Below are 14,486 nucleotides of genomic sequence, written 5' to 3'. Positions count from 1 at the left end.
GTATTGCAACATAAAAGACAAGGCTACCATACCTTAAAATATGGGAAATGTGATATGGTGTACGTCTGTTTATATTTGTACTGTTATATACCACAAACTCTATTCCATATTGATGTCATGAAAACACTCTTCACAGCAGATTCTGATAGTGTGAGGAGTGTATTATTATTAAAGACCAAGTGTATATGTTTATGTGAATATAGTTTATAAAACGCACAAATCATATTGCACGGAGAAAATAACAAAATTTGATTCATTATTATAACTACGGTATGCATCAAAAATTATATACCCATAAAATACCACTGACATTCACTACAAATCTTACTAAATACGGGGGAACAGTTTACAATGGTCTTAAATTCCATTCTAGTTAAGAAAACAGTATAAGTCAGGCAATTATAAAGCACAACGTCTGAACGTCTAGAATAAGCTACGTATACAGATACGCGGTGTGGCTGGTATTATCTTATTTCCAAGCATTCATTTCATTTATCATGTACACATAGTGACATTTTAGGCTGTCTTGTTGCGTGCTTCCTGCCTCAATCCAAAAGCACAGGAAACATATTGAAATCGCAGGCTCATCCGACAATAATGGCACGAGACTACTGAATATAGATTTACGACATAGCGATAATATATTTCTAAAACCTCATTCACCTTTTATATCTTTCTTTAATTCCTTCTCGAATACACACACACACACACACACACACACACACACACACACACACACACACGCGCGCATACAAACTTAACTTTAGCTTTATAGACATATAAGTGTGTGCGTGTATGCGTATGTGTATGCGTGTGTGTGTGTGTGTGTCTGCATGTATATGTATGTACATGTGTATGTATACATGTGCATGTATGTGAGCACGCACGTGTGTGTTACGTGATTAAGAGATACAGAACATGAACGCCTTATATGTACACCTTTAATCAAGACGTAAATTACAACACACAGCTACCATAAATAAGCTTTCTCTTGTCCTCTTCTCAGGATGATTAATTGCAGCGTTTCAATGTGTTATACATTTAGTTGTAATGTTGAACTAGAGCCCACTTTCTGTTATTTAAAAGACTTTTAAACTATTACGCAGATTTGGATTTATACATTTATACATTTATGCACATTCGTATTAGGAACTAGAGAGGAGGAACAATTATTGAATAAGAATATTGACTATCAATCAGTAAAAATATTCTTCCATTCGTATGGTACGAGTGTTATCTCCAGATCGGTAACTCTATAATTATCCTGTCTTTCGTTGAAATAGTCTATCTAATACTAATATTTAATGTGATCATAATGATATTTAAGGGAGATTTGTCAGTAATTTCTAAGAGATCGTATGATCACATAGTGGTTCCTTGTCTGATAGTGTGATGTTACCAATACATACACGTATAACAATATAAAATTTGAATCGAATGGCCAATCAACATAAACAATCGCAAATCCAATTTGGTAAAATTAGCTACGCTAGTTGGGCCAAGAATTAAGAATCTTTCATATTGCTAGTGCACCTAGCGTTATGTTTGTTGCAGTTAAATGAATGATAAGATTAACATATACCATATTATGTACAGATATACACAAATGTGTTTATAAAAGTGTTGAGAGGATATAAGCATGTGCTTACTACTACATACGCACCTAAATCAATTAGCAAAAGTACGGTTCGTGTTCCCACTCAGACATTCTCACATAGAACGTCTGGTTGGTTGGTTGGTTGGTTGGTTGGTTGGTTGGTTGGTTGGCTGGTTGGTTGGTTGTACATGTTTTTATTGTGTCATATGCTATTATCATATCTTTTTTTAAAATAAGCTTACTTGGTTTGAAGAATATAACAGTGTCTCTAGCTTTAGCAGATTCGTCGAATCTGGTGACATGTAGTTAAAACTACGCTTAAGCTAAAGAAAATCATTAATTCAAAAAGATAAAAGAAAAATATGCTCCTGGGGAGTTACTAGGTTTCTGGGATGTAAGACTGAGAATGTTGATCCTCTTCTGTGCCCTAGTACTTGATTGTACTGAGTTTCTGTTTGACTTATCATAGGTACGAGTGGATGATATGCAAGAAAGTTGCCACTGTCAAAGTGAAACACGGACTTACATTAAGGAAATAAAGGAAAACAACTAGAGAACGGAGTGTCACTGAATTTTCTAATGCCAACGAAACAAGTTGTTTGCTTCTGGATAGGGAACAGAAAACCTGTGTGTGTAGGAAATTCAGATTCTTTTGCTGTCATTCATTGATGATTTTATTGACCGTGTGGCTTCTGAGATGTCTTTAAATGTTTCTTAATATCATTTGTGATATTATATAAACAATGAAGAAAATTAGACTGAAACAGTGTCATATCAGGAGAGACTAACAACTCAGAGTTATGCATGAAGGATTTCTGACGAATATATGACGTTTCGGCAACTACGTAATCCAGTATAGTAACTTCCTAGGGACTCCAAATACGAATGGGTTTCTAACAGAATTCTACGCACAACATATTCGAAGGTCTTTCGATGTCAATTTATTTTGAATCAGTATTAAATTACCTTCCACTTCATCACACAATTTGAACTTTTTCAGAACCCCTTTTCAGCAGAAACTCACACCGCGTGTACCATGCTAGTTTGCAATGGAGTCATAATGATAATTGTTATTCTCATAACTTAAACAATTTCAATGATTAAAGATATATAGCCTGCGTTCATCGATTTAATCTGGAGATGAACCAGATGAAATAAGTTGATGCCAGCACTCTTTCAGAACATTATAAGGAACCTGTTTCTAAGGTGATTTTATTATTAATTATTGTCGTTATTATATCCAGGTTACCGAAATGTATGCCTCACAGGGTTTATGAGTGGGGAGAGGATGTCACATTCATCAGTCATTTTTTAATATATGAAAAGAAGAATTAGAAGCGAGTCTAAATTTCAAAGTGATCGAGTCTTTCTAAATTTCCTTCGATAATTAATAAGGGATTCGTCATGCCACTCTACAGAGGATATTTTTTTTTTTTTAGTGCTATTTTGTTGGTGATGTTCAGCTGCTGTTGTACGCATTATTTTGGCTTATTGATCTATTCATTTACTGCTTTAAACGTCTTCCTTGGTAACATACAGCTACTTTACTTCACAAGATTTGATGTGGTGTATTCTGAGCTTACGTTAGAACCTCTAACGCGATACTTCTCTTGAATGAATATCTGAGAAAGTGGATATGTAAAAAAAAGTTGACAAGCCTTTGGGTGTGTATTATTCACCCAAAACTACTATTTGCGGATCCACATTGTGAAATACATTAGCTGGAACCAAAGTGTTTGTTTTAACTTTTGCATAATGTACATTAATGTTACAGGGTTCCAGATTATTTTCACAGAAACACATTTCTTCCTTCAACTGAAATATTACGGTTTGTGGTTTTTAGGTTGCTAAACACTAGTTCAAAGTTACATTTTTAAATCAGTGGAACCATTGGATTGAGAATGAATTGAGTGAGGAAACATCCTACTGTTGCTTTCTTTGATAACGTGATGTAAATTCTTGGTGTCAAAATATTTGTCAACCAGTACTCACAGAAAACTTAGACATCAGCAACGGTTAATATATTTTCACGTTTCAATTGTTACATATGACATTTAATTTGGTTCAAGCAAACTTGAAATGACAGTAGATTCGTTCGAATTAGTCAATCGAGCCTTATTGCTGCCAGCCGTTAGAAATTAGAAATAATTTATTTGCAGCTATTGTAAATGAATCGAAGAAAGGAGGTGAAAAGCACGCTAGAAATAGTAAGTCTCTAAATTTCAGTCTCGCAACATTTTGTTCATGTAGGTCTTGTTTTGGCTGAAGAGATGTGGTGTGAGGATTCGGTAATCGGCAACAAAATAAATACAGTTCTCTATTAATGTACATTGATAAATGCAATGCAGTTGTGAATATATACAACGATATATAACGTTGACAATAAAAAATCTGTTTGAAGGCCTCTATATTATGTTCACTTTAAGTTTGATGGCAGCAGTGGTAGAGTGTGTGCGCTACGCTGAAAGCAACGGTTGATGTTGCAGTATATATATATATATATATATATATATATATCGTCCCTGATAGAGGGATATCCATGATATCCCAGAAAATGCTGTGAGACTACATCTATATCCTTTTCATTATTAAAGTCCTGAAAACCCCTCACAGCCTTGGCTTACTTATCGCATTTTATGTAATATATATATATATATATATATATATATATATATATATATATATATATATATATATATATATATATTCTCTTATTTTATTCTTTCACTTGTTTCAGTAACTTGACTGCGGTAATGCTGGAGCACCGCCTTTCGTTGAACAAATCGACCCCAGGACTTAATCTTTGTAAGTCTAGCACTTATTCTATAGAGCTCTTTTGCCAAATAGCTAAGTTACGGGGACGTAAATACACCGACATCGGTGTCAAGCGATTGTTAGGGGACAAACACAGGCACAGAAATACATACATACACACGATGGGCTTATTTCAGTTTCCGTCTACCAATTCCACTCACAAGGCTTTGGTCGGCCTGTGGGTATAGTAGAAGACATTTGCCTAACTTGCCACTGTACCTGGAACCGTGTGGTTGGGAAGCAAGCATCTTACCTCACAGCCACTCCTGCGCCTATATATATATATATATATATATATATATATATATATATATATATACACACAGATAGAAAGACAGATAGATCGATAGAAAGATAGATAGACAGATAGATAGATAGATAGATAGATAGATAGATAGATAGATAGATAGATAGATAGATAGATAGATAGATAGATAGATATAATGTTTGAGTACAATATATATAAAGAGGTCAACACAAAAGAACTCACTCTCACGAGAGTTTATTTGTAATAGAATTCATATTTTCTGGTAGCAGATATAGGTCAGAAAATATTAATTCTGTTACTATATATATATATATATACATCATAGAAAATATGTTTCAAAATGAAAATAGAAACTAAACGTGGAAAAAATATGGTGAAAGAAAGAGGAAAAAAATCGAAAATGCACATTGAATATCAAAAATAAAATAAAGGTTTTTTTATGAAAAATAGCAATAAATAAATACAATGAGATAAGCTGAGTTAGAATTAAGAGGAATTAAACTCATTATTTTGAATTGTTAAAGAGATTCAAAGTAAAACCGGTGTCGTCATTACTGTTCACTGGCTTTGAATGCGCACCGATTATCAAACGGTGTCAGCTCTACTAGTTCCCGAGTATAAAAGATTGTGTAAGGGAGGTAAGTAGTTCTGGACGTGGTACAGTTAGGGTCGATATAATACTGTAATGTGAATGGTATAAAGAATGTATGGGTGTTAGTGGCATTATTGATAAGGTTAGTAGTGTTCTGTATTATATTATGTTCATGTTAAGTTGTGGATGATATTTATTGATGAAAGTTGCTTCTTTATTCATTCTTTGTTGTACTGAGTTGTTCTGTGAACATCGATAGAAGGGGAAAATTAGGAAATTAGGATTAAGGTTCCTAGCACACCTATCTAAGTGCTCACTGACCTGTATCTGTCTGTATTGTGTGACGGATTTGTTCTTTGTGGAGAGTGGTTCTTCGACGGAGTGATATTCCTGTTTGGTCGATATATTGATTACTGCACCCCAAGCAGGTAATGGCATAGATTAGGTTTTCCGAGGCACAGGTGAAATTTGATTTAATCTTAAATATTTCACCTTGTTTAAAGTGGAACTCTGTACCTTCCAAAAGGCGGGGGCATGTGCCACAGTTAGGCCTACCGCATTTTTTCACTTTTAGTTCCGTTGTTAATAGATAAAGTCTTGCGTTGGTTAATATATTTTCAATGATTTCGGTTGCATTTTGCTCTTGATAATTTTGTGTGAGCCAAACAATTTTGTTCATTGTTTTATCTCCTGTGAGAATTGGAAAATTTGGAGTGATAATGTTGAAGGCTTCGTTGTTTCTAGAGTTATGTGTAGAGATGTATGGGAGTATTTTTAAATCTGGTGTAGTATTTCGGTTGACTTCCCTTAATGTGCGTATGTCTATTTCTTTTGGTCGTTTAATCCCATCATTTATTAATGATGTTGGGTAATGTATCTTGATTAGTATTGAGCTGAGTTCAAGGAGTCTTCGTTCAGGAGTATTGGTGTCCGAAACTATGGTACAGATTATTTTCGCTATATTATAAGGTATATTAATTTTATGTATTTTGGGTGGTATGAGCTGAATAATAGGTATTTCTTTTTTAAATCTGGGTTTGTAGAAGATGTCTGTTTCGATATGGTTATTGACTATTTTAATTAGGATGCCAAGAAAAGGGAGTTGTTTATTGTTGTGTTGCTACTGATATTGTTGAGCATTATTTTAAAATCGAGGTGTTTGTCCATGCTATCTTTCAAAGTATGAAGCAATCATCTAAATACCTCTTCCAGTTCTCCTTTAAGTAACAATGAAATGAGGTGCCATATTTCTGTAGTGATGATTGGTATATTTTAAGTATATTTCAAGGTTCGCGATCACTGGGGCAGCTCGGGTTCCCATCGCAATTTCACATTTTTTGTCGATATTAGATTGTATCGAACATGAAATAATTGTTCAGTGTGATAAGTTTCAGTGCTGCAATTACGAATCTGTAGTTGATGGGTCCTGGGATTTCTTCTGAGTATTTTTCTAGCCAGGAGGTGATTGTTTGTATGCTAATATCGTTTGGGATATTGGTGTACAGGTTCACCACATCGAATGATACTAACAGGGATCCTTCATTTATTCTCTTCGGTGGGTGGTTAAGCATGTCTGAATCATCCCTGATGAAGCTTTTCACATATTTTAGAAACAGTTTGAGTAAGATTTCGAGGAAATTGCTCCATCGGTGAGTTTCACAAGCAGGGCCAGCAATGATGGGTCTTAGTTTGAGTTCAGTAGTGGGAGGAACATTAATGCATAGGCTTGGAGAATCTTTGCAAGCTTTAGAAATATGTAGATTTTTGTGTATTTTACGTGATCCGTAAAATAGACTTGGTCTCTATTTAAAATTGGATAAATAGTCAATTTCGTTTTTAGTGAGGCCCGTTCCATGTATTTGAAGTGAGGGGGATAAGTTTTTAAGTGACTTCTGTGGGTTATATTGTATTATCTTCTCATAGTAAATATTGTTTTCCATCGTGGAGAGTATTGAATTTTTATATTACTTTGTGTCCATCACTACTACCGCACTTCCTTTATAGGCTTCTTTAATGGTCAGGTTTATATAATTTTTTAACTCGATTAGGTATTTCCACTCATTTGTGTCAAGGTTGGATATAATTCCTTGTTTTTGTAGGGTATTGAAAGGAAAATCAGGTGTTTCATTTCTCCGTTTTGTATGACGGTATTCGCTTTTGTTTTTTCACTGTTGAGTGTAGTTGTGGAGTGCTTCTGTGAAGCGCAATTTGCGACAAAAATCCATAGTGTTATCCTTAATTTCATTTGGGTTCGATCTGCGAGGGGTTGGTGTAAACTTTAAACCTCTTGCTAGAATTTTAGTTTGTGTAGTACTTAGGATTTTCTTTGATAAGTTGATTCTTTTCGGTTATTCTTGTACATTTTGATGCATTTCACATCACTGTTTCTCTGAATGTAAGTCTAAAAAAGTGTTGTAGTAGGTGGATTGTTGCGGGAGGTCTCTATTGTGTTTGGTTTCAGGAAGAGAAAATGGGTGTGTAATGTGTCTGTGGTAGTATGACTGTAGTGGGGTGACTGTATAGCGGACTAGATTATGGTTGTACTGAGGGTTGTTATATTGTCTATGGTTGATGTAGTTTGGGTTAAATTTATTTTTTATTTTGTAATGTGGGTGGAGGGAAAAGTTATGTTGTCTAGTTAGGTTGTGTCTAGTTGAATGCTTTAAGTATCCATATTGAGGGTTAAGTCTAGGAAGCAAATTTTTCCATTGGCTTTTTAGATGTTGGGGGTAGACTGGTAGGTAGTGCTTCCCGAAAGTTTAGGTTAATCTGGAGGCGTGGCTGGATCTTTTGATTTGTATGTAGGGGTCCTTGAAAATTACATCCAGATTTTCTATTACGAGCTGAATTCCTATTTGTTGTTTGAATGTTATTTTGGGGTATAAGGGAGGTTAGGTCGGTGGAGTTGTGTCCCCTAAAATGTCTGTGGTTTGAGTTAGATAAATTGGAGGTAATTTCTGCGTGGGTTTTGGGTCTGTTTTTCAACAGGTAGGGGTTATCCGATATGTTTTCTATGTTGAACTGTGTTTCGTAATAATTTACATATGGAAAATACTAGAAGGACTAATACCAAAATTTGGCAACAAGTACTATACGAATGCCCGCACAGGTAACCACTGTATAGTATCAAGGGTACCGTCCACTTCATCTCACGTAAGAACAAGGTATTGCAACAGCCTCGATTTCAGAGGACCTCAGTTCTTTAGTGCCCTGCCAAAACAATTGAGAGACCTGCAAGACATGGATGTAGAGGTCTTCAAAACAAAACTCGACACTTTCCTATCCACAATACCAGACGAAGCGATGGCTCGAAATGAGTCACAGTTAAGGGCAGCGATGTCAAATTCTCTTCTACACCAGATGTGCCATCGAAAGTCTTGATTGGACTACGTCAGCTGGCGGAAGAGAGCCATGCAAGGAACGTGCAGATAGCATAAGGAAGGAAAGTCATGGTGGTGCTCCAGCATGACCGCAGCCACTTAGCTGAAACGCATAAATAAATAAAGGAATAGGTATAGAGATACATGCATATATGTATATAGACATACATATATACATGCATACATACATAAATACATACATACATATACATACATACATATATATATATATATATATATATATATATATATATATATATATATATATATATATATATATATATATATATATATATATATATATATATATATATATATATATATATATATATATATATATATATACATATATATATATATATATATATATATATATATATATATATAGAGAGAGAGAGAGAGAGAGAGAGAAATGAGAGAAAAATAAATATAATGTATATACGCATGTACGTGCGTGTGTGTGTGCGTCTATTACCATATCAGTGTGCATGTGCACAGAACATACACACATATATGTGTCTTTGTGTTGATGCATAATTATATCATGCTACCTAATATTTATTTGAATCAAATCCTTTATTTGTATGTGCATCTTTACATCCTCATATGTACTACTGACGAAACATGCGACCGTAAAATTGTGTACGGTTTCAACAAAGAATTTGAAACTGTGTGTAACACTTGATGACGCTGTAGATAATATAATGAGTTCTATGATCGTAATGTTAATGAACTTTAAACTTTCTTGAAAACAAAACAATTTGTGTCTATTTTCTCTAAGATCACTTGTATATTATATTCTAAATGAACAAAGAAACGGATGCAAAGCAGAACAAAATGGGAAAAGTGAAATTTGTAAATGGAATTTCGATATTTTAAATTCTATAGATTATTTCGTTTTTTATATATTTTCATTGATGTTAGGTCATTGTTACATGCATGCTGTTCTATATTAATTATTAAACTTTTCATAATATTTCATTAAAACGGATCTCATAAACAACGTGATTGATATAATAAGTGCGCCAAAATATGTGAATAATAACTGAAGGTATAAAGAAATAGCGTAAATACGATTCGAAATGAAATTATATTCATATATAGCAATACATATATAGTAATTTCATTGTTTAAACTTATTCAGTAATGGAATCACATCCTTCTACATATAGTACACTATTATCCGTAGTGTAAAAACGAAAGCGACGAACTAGCAGAGTTGGTAGCACTCTGTACGAAATGCTTAGCAGTATTTCGCCCGTTCTGAGTTCAAATTCTGGTAAGGTCGTCTTTGTCTTTTTATCCTTTCGGGGCTAGATAAATATGTGAGACACTGGGATCGATGTAATCAACTATTCTCCTCCCCACCGAAATTTGTGGCCTTCTCCCTCCAGTAGAAAGGATTATCCTTAGTGTAATAAAATGCAGTGACATTTAAAACAAAGTCAATTCAATTAGAACTATATCCTTTATTCATGCTTTTTTTATTTAGGCTTTGGAGTGGCTCTGTGGTAAGTAGCTTGCTTACAAACCACATGGTTCCGGGTTCAGTCCCACTGCTTGGCACCTTCAGCAAGTGTTTTCTAATATAGTTTCGAGCCGATGAAAGCCTGGTGAGTGGATTTGGTAGACGGAAACTGAAAGAAGTCCGTCGGATATACGTATATATGTATGTGTGTATATGTTCGTGTCTGTGTTTGTCCCCACAACATCGCTTGATAACCGATGCTTGTGTGTTTACGTCCCCGTAACTTAGCGGTTCGGCAAAATAGATCGATAGAATAAGTAGTAGGCTTACAAAGAATAAGTCCTAGGTCGATTTGTTCGACTCAAGGCGGTGCTCCAGCATGGCTGCAGTCAAATGACTGAAACAAGAAAAAGAGTAAAAGAGTATTACGTCGTAATTAACTCAAATTAACAACCACGCTGCCTGACATCGTATATTACTCTTAAAAAAGGCGGAGAAAACATCGGATAAAATAATACAAGATCATACTTGGCCATTGTTATTGGTTCAAAACCGTTTAAGGTTTGAATTGGGTTTAAATAGAACCACCAGCACTAAATCTTCCACCACTGTCAGCAAGATCAACAACAGCGACAACAAAAACACTGACAACCACAACAAAATGAACAAAAACAACTCCACTTTCTTACCACTTCATTGAATAGGAGCTAACAAAAGAATGTATTCAATTCATATGAGACCACTTTCTTTTACTCTAGATGGCTCCGGGGCTACAGAGCAATTCTAAAACATATTCAGCTTTCATTACAAACTCCGAAAGCGTTTCAAGGATACCATACAACCATTAACTCTGACTGCAGAAAATTGTCCCTGTCTATGTACAGTCTTATTTCTGGACGGTAAATAATTTCACATAATAATCCTTTAGAATTTTCTACTTTCGCAGTGTAAGAGCATTAATATGGCTATATATATATATATATATATATATATGTGTGTGTGTGTGTGTGTGTGTGTGTGTGTGTGTGTGTGTGTGAGTTAAGTGTATGTTTATAAGCATTAGGGTGTTTGTGTAGGTGTGTAAATATACCGGTGAAAAATGTATATGATTATCACCGGAGTTGAGACGCATTAATACATATATCAGCTGGAGATATCATGTTTATTTTACAAGATTCACACTGTCTCACCTAAACAGGTTTCAGTTGATAATTTTTGCGCATTGTTCAAAAATACACTGTTTGCGTTTATATGTCACTGTGTATTTATGGGGGGGGGGGGGGTGAGTGATGAGTGAGAGAGTTTGTTAGAGAAAGTTAATGTGTGTGTGTGTGTGTTTGTACGAGTTCACCATGCGTTAGTGAAGCAGAAGGCAACTTTTCCTAAAATTATAAGCATAGAAAGCCCCTGCAGAAACAAAGTTTTTGACTTTGATACAATCTGAAGTTTTCAAACCAACCAGAGCAAGTGATCTTACTTTCTCGTCCATCTACTGTTCCACAGATTTGAAGCATCTTTTTTCTGCAACATTTTCCGATACTGATGTCACTGAAATGATTTGCATATATTTTCGTGTACAGGAGATCTCAGCAATATATATCTCTTTGTAAGATTACTTACTTTGGTTGATTTGCAAAATTTACAATATATCACAACCAAAAAACTTCGCTTCTGTCGGGGATTTCTATGTTTATAAATACTATCAAAGATTATGCAATCCGTCACTGTCTGTCATAACCTTGTTTATAGGCATTGTCCAGTCATTAGTAACAAATCCATAAAGATGCAGGAGTGCATTCTTCAGTAGAGTACAGAGAATTTAAGCAATGCGGTTAGAAGACTTAACACAGATACCGAATGCATCACTGAAAGGCGTATAAAATCTATAGAATTTAAATGTCATAAAATCTGCGTAAAAACATACGCTAAAGATGTATTATTATCAACTTCAAACTTTATTTTTAAACAACAAACAATTAGAATCCTCCGAATAAGCTGTGCAGTAAGAAGCTTGCTTCTAAGCCACAAGGTTCTGGGTTCAGTCCCACAGTGTGGCAACTTGGGCAAATGTTGTCTTCCACTATAATATCGGACCGACTAAGGCTTTGTGGGTGGATTTGGTAGAGAGAAACCGAAAGGAGTTCGTAGTGTCTGACTCCAAGAGCAATTGTAGTTGGCAGTACCAACAGCCACAACTCAAAGTTTCCATGTGTGTATATATATATATATGTGTGTGTGCGTGTCTTCGTGCCTGTGATTGGTCGCCATCATCGCATCAAAACCGGTGCTGATATGTTTACCTCTCCGTGTCTAAGCGGTTCAGTAGAAAAGGCCAATAGAATAGGTACCGGGCTTATATATATATATATATGTGTATATATACATATATATATATATATATATATATATATAACATGATACTGGCGTCGACTCACTCGATTAACATTCTTCAAGGTGGTGCCTCAGCATAGCTGCAGATTAATGTTTGAAACAATCAAAAGACAAATGATTTACTAAACTCAAGCAACCCTGCACCTAGAATACTGATTTCAAATTTTGACGTAAGGGCAGCAAATTAGGGGCAGTGATAATTCGATTATATCGACCCCAGTGGTCACCTGGCACTTATTGTATCAACCCAGAGAAGATGAATAGCAAAGTCGACTTCTATGAAATTTGAACTAAGAACGTAAAGACTGACGAATTAACGCTAAGCATTTTACCAGCCCATTCCATTACTTAGTACAAGAATCTTCTATTCTACTCTAGGCCCGAAATTTTGGGGAAGGGGGCACATCGATTAGATCAACCCAGCTGGTACTCAACTTATCGACCACGAAAGGATGTAAGGCAAAGTCGACCTCGGCGGAATTTGAACTCAGAACGTAAAGACAAACGAAATATTGCTAAATATTTCGCCCGGCGTGCTAACGTTTCTGCCAGCTCACCACCTTCCAATAGAAGAATATTATCACATATACATTACTTTTATACACAAATGCACAAACATCATGGAATTGACCTGAAGCGAGGAAGCTGGTGGATTAAAATAGTTAATTACTGGTGTGTTTGAAAAGATAGCTTTTCATAATCGCGTATACACATACGCGATTTAACATATCTAATTATTCCACTGCTACTACAAAAAAAATTAATTAATCAATTGAGACTAGCACTAATTGTTTGTCAACGGATGTTTAAGGTTAATAGAATTTTTAAGAGAGTAGCAGATCTAGGCTATCAAGCATTAACTAACGGAAACGGATATAGAGTAAAGATGTTTATTGGTATGGGGATTGCAAAAAATCGAATACAGTAAAATCGAAGATGGTTGTAGGCGAGAAGTGGCAGGAGGATAGCAAAGCTGCTGGTGAAGGCACTCGGTAATTTTAGGGAGGTAGCGTGTATTGTGCGGGAGATGAGTAGATACGAACACTCGATGAGTAATGAATGAGATAATAAGAATGAAATTAATGAATAGGGATGTTGGTTTCGAACTAGACGAGTCTGAGGTCTCCGGTTGCTATATGTTGGGCTTCGCTTTCGGTGCAGAATGTTAAAAAAATAGAAAGGTGATAAAAAGTGGAGGGAGTAGCGCGAGTAGTTGAAGTGGCAAACTACTACTTTCAAGATTCTCAAAACGTTATTACGAACATCGAAATAATTTTCTTAGAATCGACTGCTCAGACGGTTGTCACACTAACCTATATATGCAGTACATTAGCTGGCAGAACACCTAATCGAACTGTGTAAAAATTTTGGAAGTGCACTTAATATCAAAATCGTTATGGGGATTTATAAAAAGAAAATTAATGACTACAATTGAAGCAAGTGAACGTTTCGGAAACAGTAGCACTTTACGACTAGGACAAGCACTTTTTACATGTTTGAAAGAGAGGAGTAGTTATTCAGAAAAGAAATGTGAAGTAGCAAAGAACGTAAAAGTTACCCTTTTTGTCTGATGACTTATTAGAGATGTTGGGTAGCGGAGGTAAAAGAAGAATGGGAAGAAATACGTATAAGTAAGAGCAAGGAAATTTGGGGGGGGGGGTGATAGCAGAAGAAGAAGAAGTAGTCCATTTTCTACTTAAATGTTTCATATATATATCATTATATTCTCCTCATTCTTTCTCTTTATATATCTGTCTGTATGTATTTCTCATTTTTTTCACTTCCATTCTTTGTCGACTACCCAGAAATCTAGTCCACTCGTTACTAACTCCGAGCAGCACACACGCGGCACAGTTGTGTGTGCATGTATGGTTAATTTAAAATATTCTTGTGCGCAAGTATTTGAAATGCCAAATAATCTAACGTCGCTGTACAAATATCAGTACTAAAATAGCTGTAGCAAAATGCTCGCTGTT

This window comes from Octopus bimaculoides, chromosome 2, assembly GCF_046866305.1.
Source record: "Octopus bimaculoides isolate indiv1 chromosome 2, ASM4686630v1, whole genome shotgun sequence".
NCBI lineage: Eukaryota > Metazoa > Mollusca > Cephalopoda > Octopoda > Octopodidae > Octopus > Octopus bimaculoides.
This window is presented reverse-complemented; position numbering follows the sequence as displayed.